Source organism: Coturnix japonica, chromosome 14 (genome assembly GCF_054131305.1).
Source record: "Coturnix japonica strain WE chromosome 14, WE-NBRP24, whole genome shotgun sequence".
Lineage (NCBI taxonomy): Eukaryota > Metazoa > Chordata > Aves > Galliformes > Phasianidae > Coturnix > Coturnix japonica.
Window position 1 is genome coordinate 18,548,314 of NC_140676.1, and position 11,849 is coordinate 18,560,162.

Sequence of the window (11,849 nt, forward strand, 5' to 3'; positions counted from 1 at the left end):
TAAGAAAAAATATTCAAGTCAATAATAAGAGAAGAAAAATGTATTTTACATATTAAAAATGAAAACAACTGTTATAAATTGTTATAAATTGTTGAGGAATATGATTTAGCTGGGAAGTATTGGTAATGGTTGGACTAGATGATCTTCTAGGTCTTTTCCAACCTTGATAATTGATAAATGTGATTCTGTGAAATATAATGGCCTTAAATGTTTGCTTTTATGTGATAGACGTTTTTAACAAAACGTCTGTGTTGGCACTTACGATTTTAAGTTGTGTAATATTCCCTTTTAGTATTGATGTCTATTTACAACATCTGTGAAGGGTCTGTAACCTGAATGTGACAGGGAAAAACTAACAGACTGCTACTGGAATCTTTCCACTGGGTCCACGTAACAGGCTATTGACCAAAATCTGAAATAGCTCTTCTAATCATCAACAGCAATCTTACACAAATTAGATCAGACCCAGAGGACCTGATTAACTTTAAAATGCCTTACAGACTGAAAGCATCAATTTTGCTCCTCCTGCCCTCCTCTGTGGAGTCAAAATGGGACTGTATAACATACACTAGTTCAGCTGGGCACACACAGGATCAGGATGCAAGTCAGGCAGACAGCAGGGGTTCTACTTCCATGGAAAATTGCATTTCTGAGGACTGAAATTAAATGCGGTCTTTCTTCTTCTTCTTCTTTTTTTTTTTTTTTTTCCCCTTCACTCTGTTACTCTGTAATTCCCATCCTGCAACAACTCTTTTTAGCAGCTGGAGATGGGCAAATCCCTAGCATGGGAAGCATTAATATCAGTGTAGTGCTGTCATTATAGGGATGCCACTGACAGAGGCAGATGGGGGCTCTGCCAGAGGAGAGCCACGTCTTATTTACCAGGATAGTTTCTGAAAACATACTTTGCTGACAGGGAAGCATGAATGAGAGAACACGAACCATCCTTTGTCATTAATTGATTGATATTTGCACCAACATTTGAAAGACTGACTATCATTGTTATGTCCCAGAGGCCTTACCCAGAGACTTGCGCTTGTTCACTCCTTCTAAATCAGGAACCAAGATTCTCCCCACCGTTTGCCACTTAGGCTCTCTCTTCCCCTGCCCTCCCACACATACCCTTTGTTTGACCCCATCAAAACTACAATGACTAAGCTTTAATAATTTTAATAATAAGCTTTTTATTGAAAGCAAAGAGCTCCGTTCACCCCCACCCATTTTCTTTGGCATTTGGAAGTTGGATCCAGCTTCTGACCAGAGATGCCTCACGGCTGATGAGTACGGATTTGTGCTGGGCACAGCAGCTGATGCACTCTCCAGGGAAGGAAATTTCCAGTGTTCCTTGCAGTTCATCTGTTCTTTCTCACTCACTGGACGTACTGCTCTCTCTTTTTTCCTCTCCTTTGCCAAAGTCTTGAGTTAGTGGAGTTAAATCATTAAACAGATCCCTGCTGAACCTGAGTATTACACAAACATTTAAAACATATTTGGGAGAAAGACTGAAGAATCACATCAATCAACAGCCCAGGTAGATTCAGAGGACTCGGGAATATTAAGAAACCATCAAATGGTTCAAATGTTCCTGCAGAGCTTTTCTATAGAAGTTCATGTTCCAAATATTTTCAGTCTGTTCAATTCCCTTCCAACACGTGCAGCAGAATTATTTCCCATACCTGAAATGAAATCTTACAACGAGCTTTTCTATGTTTCTTGAATTCAACTTCTTTGAAGCAGACATAAGTTTTGGGCTGTATTTTTTTGCTGTATTTTTCATTATCTGTGCTAATACTAAAGTGGATAAATAACTATATTAAATAAACACATTCCCCTAATTTTTCTGCCTGGCTCCCCATAATTCTGCAACCGGGCATTCCTCCTCTTCAGTTCTCCTAAGCCTTATGGGCAGTTTCAATCAGATTAGGAAGCATAAGGTTCGAATAGGAATCTTATCTTAGGTTCCTAATTTGAACAACAAATTTGGACAACTGGAGAAGAAGCTCTCCTAGAGCAAGGTTTCCCTCCCAAGGACAGCAGAGGTAGATCACTGGAATTCCCTAAAGGCAGACCTCGTCCACCAAATGCAGATGCCTAGTCTTAGAGATAAAGACAGTGTTGTTTGTGGAGAAGGACAGAAGCACTGCAAGCAGAGCGGCTCACCAGCTTCCTTAAATTGAACCTCAGTTAGATCCTTAGGTTAGGCAGCCTTGATTACATCTTCACTGTCTACAGAACAAGGAAGATCTCCTGGAGGATGGAGCTCCTGAGATCATTTGTCCCCGCTGAGATGGGACACGTGGAGCTCAGCTATCATACTGTCTGCCCAGCAGTGGCCAAAGGGCCCTACACACGACAGAGGACAGGGCAGGGAAGTTGGGACTGTTATGGCGGGGAGCTGAAGAACCAAGAGAGAAACCCGGAAGAAGTAATTTGCTCCTCTTAGGATTTATTTTTGCTCATTAGTTCTTCTGCTCATAAAACATTTCTTCAAGTATGTCAGTTGCTTTTACTTACTCTTTCACATACCAAATGCATTCCATGTGCACCTGTGCAGGAGTAACAGCCAAGTCCATCCTTTCTGCACCATACACAAATCCTGTAGTACAGGAACATATCTTCTGTGGGAGGATTTACTGATATTGCAGGCCAACTGTCTAACTCTTACAGGAACAACCACTGCACTGATTCTTGCTTACATTTTTAATCTTTCTCTGGCTCTTGGCCATTTCCTAAGGAAATGAAACACGCCTGCATTGTTCCCTCCAGCAGACAGATGAGAAAAAGTCTGTTTTGAACTGTAGGCAGGTCAGTCTCCACTAGCCATTTTTAAAGAGATGGAAAAAAATTCAGCTCGCTTTAGGATTAATCCTACTCTTTCCCATTTAAAATCAATTTTCAGTTTTTGTAATCAGTTTGGTTGCCTCCCAAATCCAGTAAAGCGGATACTTTATTGCCAACTCTTCATTTCTGGTACCAAGTTCTTGATAAGGGCTATGTCAAAGACAACACTTGTTGATCTGCACAGAATTTTCGGTATAGCGTCTCACATAGGTTCTTTGTCTAAATAAAGCAGTGGATGACACATACACCTTCGCAATTATTTTTTCTAACGATCTCCATTTTGAAGGTTACAAAATACCACTGATGTTGTTTCAAGTAACAAGGATTCTTAGCATTCTAGACTTTCCCTTGACTAAGTACTTGGCTGAAATCCATTTTTTATGTATATTAGCATTCTAATCTCCCTGCAGCACTCACAAATTAATACTTTTACTCATTTGAATGAAGACACAACATTTAATAAGCCAATGTATAACTCAGCTGAGAAGACCAAGATTTTCAGCCTGATTTCAAAGTAACCTCAAAATGTAGCAAGTTTTTAACCTTGTGATTAACACAATGCAACAAGGTAAAGTCACCAAATACCTAATCACTATTACGAATCGTCCTCCATGGGAATTCAGAAGACAAATAAAAAACTGTTGCCTAATGAAAGCTTTAATGCCATGAGAGCTGAAACCACTGGCTCAGAATCAATTGAAAACCTGAAACAATAAGTTCAGTACACTTGATTACTGCCCCGCCCCCTCCCACCTCCCCCAGTTGGAAAACACCCTTTGTTCCATCCTATAAAAATTATGTTGTCAGAAAAATATGGTATTTTGTCAAGGATTTCTGCATCATGACTGTCCACTCACTTGGTGCTGGAGCAACAGTTCTGTCCAGGCTGTCCGTTCTGGGCAAATGGCCACAGAACGTGCACCAGTAGCCAAATTCCCAGCCAGTAGTTGAACAGTCTATTTGCATACAATGCAGATACACGGTGGGAAAACAAACAAAAAAAAAACCAAACAGAAAAGAAACAAACAAAACAAAACAACAACAACAACAAAAACCAACAAGAAACAAAACAAGCAAACAAAAAAAAAACCCAAACAAATACCTCTAGTAATTCCAAACCTAGAAGAGAAGGCAGAGAAGTTTGGGAAGAAACTCTATGAAGAGATCTGGATTCATATCTACAAAATCAGATTTAGTGTTCATCTCTATGAATGTACTTTCTAGAGGTATGTATAATGACATCTTTTGGATCCTGAATGAAAATCATACTGATAACATGCTGCTACAGCTCTGGTAGAGCAGGGCTCAAAGACTTCCTGGTGACCACAGCTGGGCAAATGGGAACCCCACACCTTGTAGTGTTGTACCTGCCAACAGAATCTGAGAGAAAGAAAAAAGGACAAAGCGGTTGAATCCATCTTATGGAGAAACAGTTAAATGTGATGAGCCATGCTTTCTGGGACGTGAGCAAATGCCTTCCAAAGGGAAGCAGAAAGTGGCCACCAAGTCGTACTTGGTTTATGCATGACCACCCTACTTAAACCAGTAAAACATAAAGATATATTGAACCAAACTAAAGTGGAAGTACATCGTAACCCTGTAAATACCCAACCCCATCATAACAGAGAAACAAAAAATAAAAGATTACGATGAAGAAAAAAAAATCAAAAAATACTAATTATAACCGAGATCCCAGCTAAAAACTTGCTACTAAAAAAGTTGACCTCAGTGTTTATACCATTACAACAACAAAAAACTTGTGAGCGGAATAACATAAAGAACCACAAAGGAGAAACAAAATAAATTTAACAAGTATTTATTAATCAAAAAAAGAAACAGAACGAAGATGAAAAGTTTGTATCCATATACGGCAGTAAAGTCCCCCGGCGCGCTCCAACTTCCCCATTAGCAAAGGCGCGCGTCCCCCGGCGAGCTCCCATCTACCCCCTAGCCAAGGCGCGCGTCCCTCTAAAACCTAACCTCGGCTGGCGCACTAAATCTAACCTCGGCTGGCGCACTAAATCTAACCTCGGCTGGCGCACTAAATCTAACCTCGGCTGGCGCACTAAATCTAACCTCGGCTGGCGCACTAAAACTAACCTCGGCTGGCGCACTAAATCTAACCTCGGCTGGCGCACTAAATCTAACCTCGGCTGGCGCACTAAATCTAACCTCGGCTGGCGCACTAAATCTAACCTCGGCTGGCGCACTAAAACTAACCTCGGCTGGCGCACTAAAACTAACCTCGGCTGGCGCACTAAAACTAACCTCGGCTGGCGCACTAAATCTAACCTCGGCTGGCGCACTAAATCTAACCTCCGCCGGCGCACTAAATCTAACCTCGGCTGGCGCACTAAATCTAACCTCCGCCGGCGCACTAAATCTAACCTCCGCCGGCGCGGAGTCCCCCGGCGCGCTCCCACCTCCCCCTTAGTCAAAGCGAGAGTCCCCCGTCGCGGGTCCCCCGCCGCGCTCCCACCTCCCTCTTAGTGATATCGCGCGTCCTCTGTCGCGGGTCCCCCGCCGCCATCTCACCTCCCCCTTAATCAGGGCGCGCGTCCGCCGTCGCGGGTCCCACGCCTCGCTCCCTCCTCCCCCTTCATCAAGGCGAGCGTCCCCCGTCGCGCTCCCACCTCCCCCTTAATCAAGTCGCGCGTTCCCCGTCCCGGGTCCCTCGCCGCGCTCCCACCTCCCTCTTAGTCAAGGCGAGCGTCTCCCGTCGCGGGTCCCCCGCCGTATTCCCACCTCCCTCTTAGTCAAGGCGAGAGTCCCCCGTCCCGGGTCGCACGCCGCGCTCCCATCTCCCCCTTAGTCAAGGCGAGCATCCCGCGTCGCGCTCCCACCTCCCTCTTAGTCAAGGCGAGCGTCCCCCGCCGTGCTCCCACCTCCCTCTTAGTCAAGGCGAGCGTTCCCCGTCACGGGTCCCTCGCCGCGCTCCCACCTCCCCCTTAGTTCTATCGCGCGTCCTATGTCGCGGGTCCCACGCCGCGCTCCCACCTCCCCCTTAGTTATATCCCGCGTCCCCCGTCACGGGTCCCCCGCCGCGCTCCCACCTCCGGTTTAGCCATGATGAGCGTCCCCCGCCGCGCTCCCACCTCCCCTTTAGTCAAGGCGCGCGTCCCCCGTCGCGGGTACCCCGTCGCGCTCCCACCTCCCACTTAGTCAAGGCTAGCGTCCCACGCCGTGCTCCCACCTCCCCCTTAGTCATATCGCGCGTCCTCTATCGCGGGTCGCCCGCCGCGATCCCACCTCCCCCTTAATCAAGGCGAGCATCCCCCGTCGCGCTCCCACCTTCCCCTTAGTTATATCGCGCGTCCTATGTCGCGTCCCCCGTCGCGCTCCCACCTCCGGTTTAGCAAAGACGAGCGTCCCCCGCCGCGCTTCCACCTCCCCCTTAATCAAGGCGAGCATCCCCCGCCGCGGGTCCCTCGCCGCGCTCCCACCCCACCCTTAGTCAAGGCGAGCGTCCCCCGTCGCGCTCCCACCTCCCCCTTAGTCATACCGCGCGTCGTCCGTCGCGGGTTCCCCGCCGCGCTCCCACCTCTCCCTTAGTCAAAGAGAGCGTCCCCCGCCGCGCTCCCACCTCCTGTTCCCGTCCCCTCAACGGGCTACCTCCATCCTCACCGCGCTGTGCTCCCATCCTCCGCCACCGGTCCCATCCTCTGCCGTGCTCCCGTCCTCCGCCGTGCTCCCTTTTCCTGTACGTGATGGTGTTTGATTATTAACTGCATTATGCCCGTTTATCTCGGAAATAGGAGTCTAGGAGTACATGTCATTGAGGGATTGCATTTTTGGCCATATATTTCAGGCACTTGAGGATCAAGGAGTTGACTACTCAAGGGACTGGAAAGAGTCTGGAGAAGTCATGGCTGTCAGGTGAAGTTCCTCGTGTGCCATCAAGTTCCTGTAACCATCAGGAAGATCAACCTGATATCATGGTCATCTACGACGAGTTATGACTAAGGTACTAACACAACAGGAAGGAATATTTAAAATGATTGCCCTACCATCTCCAAAGATCTACGCTCATAGGGGAAAAAAAATCCACAAGTAACCCATCTCCAGTCTGCCCTGAAATGGGGCCTATCAGAGGTGGACCGGGTCCTTTTCCCTGGTGTTCTGTCCGTGTTTCAGGCTGTGACTCAATCGTTATCATACAGTGACTCAAGGAACTTACACGTCTGCACCTCAATGCTGTGCTAAGGCACACGGAAGGGAGGAAGACAGTACAGGATAACCAGCATGACTTCACAAAGCGTAGGCCCTGCCCGACCAAACTTGTCCCTTTGTGATTTAAGTGCATCAGTGATGTAAGAACGGAATGCTGTTTCTCTATTAGATATTGAAAAGGGGAGATGGAGCTGAAGAAGTAGAGTACCACGTATTTGGATTTCGTAACTTCTCCTTAAAAACGGCTGATGTTTACAAGTAGAAATACCATCTCTGTTAGTAGCACAGTTTAGAAATACAGTCGCTGAATGATGGGATTCATTATTGCTTGCAAAAATATTGTACGGCTATTCTGTTTGGATAAAAGACCCTCAGCAAAAGTAAAACAGACTTAACAAACATCACAGAAGTCAGGGCCTTTACACAAGGCTGCGTAGCCTTGCTCTGTGGGTAGGCTGGGATGGAACAGGCAGGCATCAAGACGCTCCCCTCTAACCTCCTTCCAAGCTTATCTCTAGGCAAGGATGAGCAGATGTCCAGAAACAACAACCAAGTACTGAATGAGCACCTGTGCAAACTTAACTCATCGGTGAGATATACTTAGCTAGCAAAAATTAATGCTTATTCAGTATTCACATGTTTAGTTGAGCATCAGGAAGATTGCGAACCTAAAATACTCAGCCAATGAGGAACCAGGGGAGAAAGAGCAATAGGGCACAAAAGATGGAACACTTTTCTCTACATTGAAAAGGATTTGAATGACAAGTTGTGTCCCTCAGGGGTCAGGGCCCTTGAACAACTTCATCAGGGGAGCTGGCCAAGACAGCCCCCAAAGGGCCCTTCCCTTCCCACTCTTGGTACAAGGACTTGACGGTTCTGGGTTGGGCCCCACTGGGCTTCACGCTGCAGCACAGCCCTGCAGCTGCTCAGCACCGCTGAGGAAAATGGCAACCGAAACGTGAGAGCAGCTGTACCCATAGTTAAAACGCAACTACTCACCGCCCACCGACGACCGCACAGCGCCATCCAGCGCGGGCTCCACAACCGCCGAACAACGTCTGCCCTCCACGAAGCGTTATGACGCCCGCCTTACGTCACGTGGTACGGAACAGCCCCTGCTACTGCAGACCCTGTCCCAGCCCCCCCATCATGGCGGCGGCTCCGCCCGGCCCCGCGGCCCGGCCTGGCCCTGGGAGCGGGCCCAGCTCTCAGCAGCAACCGAACCTGGGTATGATACTAAAGCTTTATATATATATGTAATCTATTATCTATTTATATTATTTATAAGTACATCCCTATAAAGTTAACACATCATGGATTCTATGTTTCAATCAACAATGTCATCCTGGACTTCCTGTAGGTATAGGATGTGTCTCACTTCACAGAACCGTTTGTGTTGGAAGGAATGCTTAAAGCCCATCTGGTCCAACTGCCCTGCAGTGAGCAGGAACACCTGCAGCTCCATCAGGTGCTCAGAGCCACATCCAGCCCGATCTCGGGTGTCTGCAGGCATGGGGCATCCACCACCTATCAGGGCAACCCTATTAGCATGAGCAAGAGTTGCAAATGTGCCCTGTTCACTCACATCACTGTCATTTGATATCCTCAAAAGCAATTTCATGTGGATAGTCAGCTATCTTTTCATTCCTTCCATTCGTTGTATTTCTGCCATTCACTGAAACCGGAGACTTGTTTATACAGCTATGTGAGTTTGATTTTTCTTGTAGATCACAGTCAATAGTGCTTTTACACAAGAAAGGTTAAATTCTTATCTCCTCAAGTCTAATCAGTACTTTCCTTCACCAAACATGCAAACCGTGTGCCTTAAGATGTGTGTGGATTATGATGCTGACATAAGGAAAATCATTTTCTAATTTTATTTTTGTGTGTGTGTGTGTGTGTGTGTGTGTGTGTTGTTTGTTTGTTGGAAAGTACTTGACATTTTCAGAGATACAGATTCAGGGCTTGGTCCGTGCATGTAAAACTCCAGCCTGGAGGGTAATGAGCTGACTGAGAGCTCCCTCCTTACCTAAATTAAAGTCATTCTCTGAAAATAAACGGTGTTAAACTCTTAAAAACAAACAAACAATATGGGGAAAATTAGTAACACGTTAGGAAAAGAAATCTCTACTCAGAAGATAGCGAGGCACTGACAGAGGTTGCGCATTGAAGCTGTGGGTACCCCATCCCTGGAGGCATTCAAGGCCAGGTTGGATGTGGCCCTGGGCATCCTGAGCTACTGGGGGGCAGCCCTGTCTGCAGCAGGAAGGTTGAGGCTGAATGATTTTAAAGTTCCCTTCCAACCTAAGCCATTCTATGATTTAGTGCTTACCTGCTGATCTGAAGTATCTGCCATTTGGATATCTAGCCCTAGACAGGCGGGCTAAAGCAGAGATGAACTTACAAAGCACCACATCTGAATGCTATTTTGTTCCCTTCTGTTATCTAGAAAAGGAAACTAAATGATCAGCCTGAAGGCAGATGTCTGAAGTTTGACAGTGTGAATCTCATGTTTGTTTAAGATAAATACTGGCCTGGAGGAATATTTCAAACAATTAATTTTCAGCTTTTTACCGAAACGGAAAAAAACCAATTTGGTACTTCAGTTACAAATTCAAACATAGTTTTTAGAGCTTTGTAGATTTATAATGTTTACGTTACTGTGCATGTTCTTTCTGGCCATGCCATCTCTATGCTAGGGCTTTGTGTGTTCCCTTGAGTTGCACAAAAACCCTCTGAGGTCACCAGGATTTCAGTGTTGGAATGAACAAGCTCTTAAATATTCTTGAATTCAAGAATATTTACATACAGGGAGAACATTTTCTGAGGCAAGCAAACTGATTCTGGTAGACAAAAGGACTGCACGCCTGGATGTTTTTCTTTGTATATGCCAGCACGTGTGTTTCATGTGACCAAAATGGCAATTATTCCTGTCACAGAATGAGACCGGGAGTGCGACAAGATGATCCCATCGCATGTGTGATAAGATGATCCCGTTACCTGAACTGTGGGTGATAAATGTTGTGTTTTAGACACATCAGAGAGAGAGTACTTTTGGTCACATAATGAGGAAGGACTGTGATTTGTTTTGGTGGGTCAGAACGCAGATACTTCATCAGCGGTTTATGCTCTGTTCAAGTATGCTAAGAATATACCATTTGTCATTTAAATGAGCTCATTTTAATGTGCAATGAAGCATGATTCATGTTTCCTTATACAATTTTATTAGCCTTTTCAGTTTGGGTATTTATCTGTTGTTTTGCCTTTTCAGTGTAGACATTTGGATTATTGGAAGCAGCCCAAGCAAAACTGAATGAATGGACGGCATGCAGGTGAGGTTTGAATGCATCTCAAATGGCTCTGAAGCGCGTAAGATGATTGTCCTCCGGTAGGATGCAGTCCCATATTGCATGCATTCAGCTTTCTGTAGTGATGAGTCATATGGACCCAAATGAGAATAGCCACGTGTGTAAAATTGAGATTGGAGTACTTGCAACGATATCACCACAGCATACTGGCAGGTATCAGGAAGGTTTAAAATCATTGGCAAGCCCGAAGGGAAAATATTTAATCCTTAAGCAAACACGATTTTAGTACCATCAGCTCCTGACAGAAATCCCCAATTAGTATATCTTTTATTTATAATGATATCGTATGTCATTGGTTTATAAAGACAGTATACCACAAATGTGCGTGAGTAACAACAGAAAGCTTTAAATATTTAATCTGTATAAATCACTGCATTATTTTCATTCCAAACCGATGTCATTTTAAAACATTATTCAGTCCCATCCAAGAATTTCAGTTTTGGGGCATTTTGAAGTACTTGAGAAAAACATTTTTAAGTGGAAGTTTCTGAGGAAAAAGAAAAAAAAAAAAAAAAAAGCACTATAGATTTCAGAGCCAATATGCATCCAGAGACTGTGCAAGATGGTCATAAATAGAGGAGATGAGAGAGGAGAAGAAAAAAGAAGGAGAGAGGAGAGGAGAGCAGAGGTGTGATAGGAGAGGAGAGGGGAAATGAAAAGAAAAAAGAAAAGGAAAAGCAAAGAAAGAAAAAGCAAAGCAAAGAAAAGAAGGCATCTGGAACATCCATTCCAGATGTAAACTGATGTAAAGTACTCAGTACCTCTGAAAATGAGCTTGCTTACCACGTGCCTGAATTAGGATAGATTGGTGCTTTGAAAATGTGAGCTTGACAACTCGGTTTTGCAAATGTGCAGCAATGTTTGATATAACATTTCCATCACAGGAGATCCTGCGCACATCGCAGTCAGGGAGGAAACAGGATGTCTGGAACAAGCGCAGGTGATGCCTCTGGGCTTGACCTTGACACTGCAGCTGGTGCTTGCAGGGCTGGATTCCTGTCTTCTTGAGCCTTGTGAAGCTTGGCAGTGTACAACAGCCTACCATGCATCACAGGATGCATTTTCAGGACCGGAAGCCAAGCTGTTATTGTTATTTACAGAGAACCTTTTCGCCATATGGGAGGCTTTCCTTCTAGAAAAGTTTCAAATGCAGCAACCGATCCTGCACTGCTCTTCCATCACTCTTGTACAGGTCATGGTGGGACAGCTGGAAGCCTCTTTCTGTCTTCGTTCAAACAAGTACCAAAGAGAGTTTTACGAGATCCATCAGCAAATGCTGCAATCCAAGCACATGCTAGGGCAACTCACAGTCACTTTGAAAGCAGGACTGCCCTGTGATTTCAGCAGGGACTTCCTGAAAACACGTGGTGCAGTGTGGTCTTTGGCATTTATATCCCGTCTCACTTCAGGCATGGGGGAAAAAAAAACAACCCAGGAAAATTTAAATAAAACAAATCAAGATTAGTGTAA

General features: G+C 45.4%; 2 long non-coding RNA genes across 2 annotated transcripts; one reads left to right on the plus strand and one right to left on the minus strand.

Moving 5' to 3' along the window:
• Nucleotides 1-1,159: 1,159 nt before the first annotated feature.
• LOC146758499 (uncharacterized) lies at nt 1,160-8,110 on the minus strand. Its single transcript, XR_014934511.1, has 3 exons — nt 8,011-8,110; nt 6,466-6,539; nt 1,160-1,460 (listed from the first exon to the last, which is right to left on the minus strand). It is a non-coding gene; the product is annotated as an uncharacterized LOC146758499 (long non-coding RNA).
• A 21-nt stretch (nt 8,111-8,131) lies between these two features.
• Nucleotides 8,132-11,849, plus strand: LOC146758500 (uncharacterized). Its single transcript, XR_014934490.1, has 3 exons — nt 8,132-8,239; nt 10,283-10,343; nt 11,264-11,849. It is a non-coding gene; the product is annotated as an uncharacterized LOC146758500 (long non-coding RNA).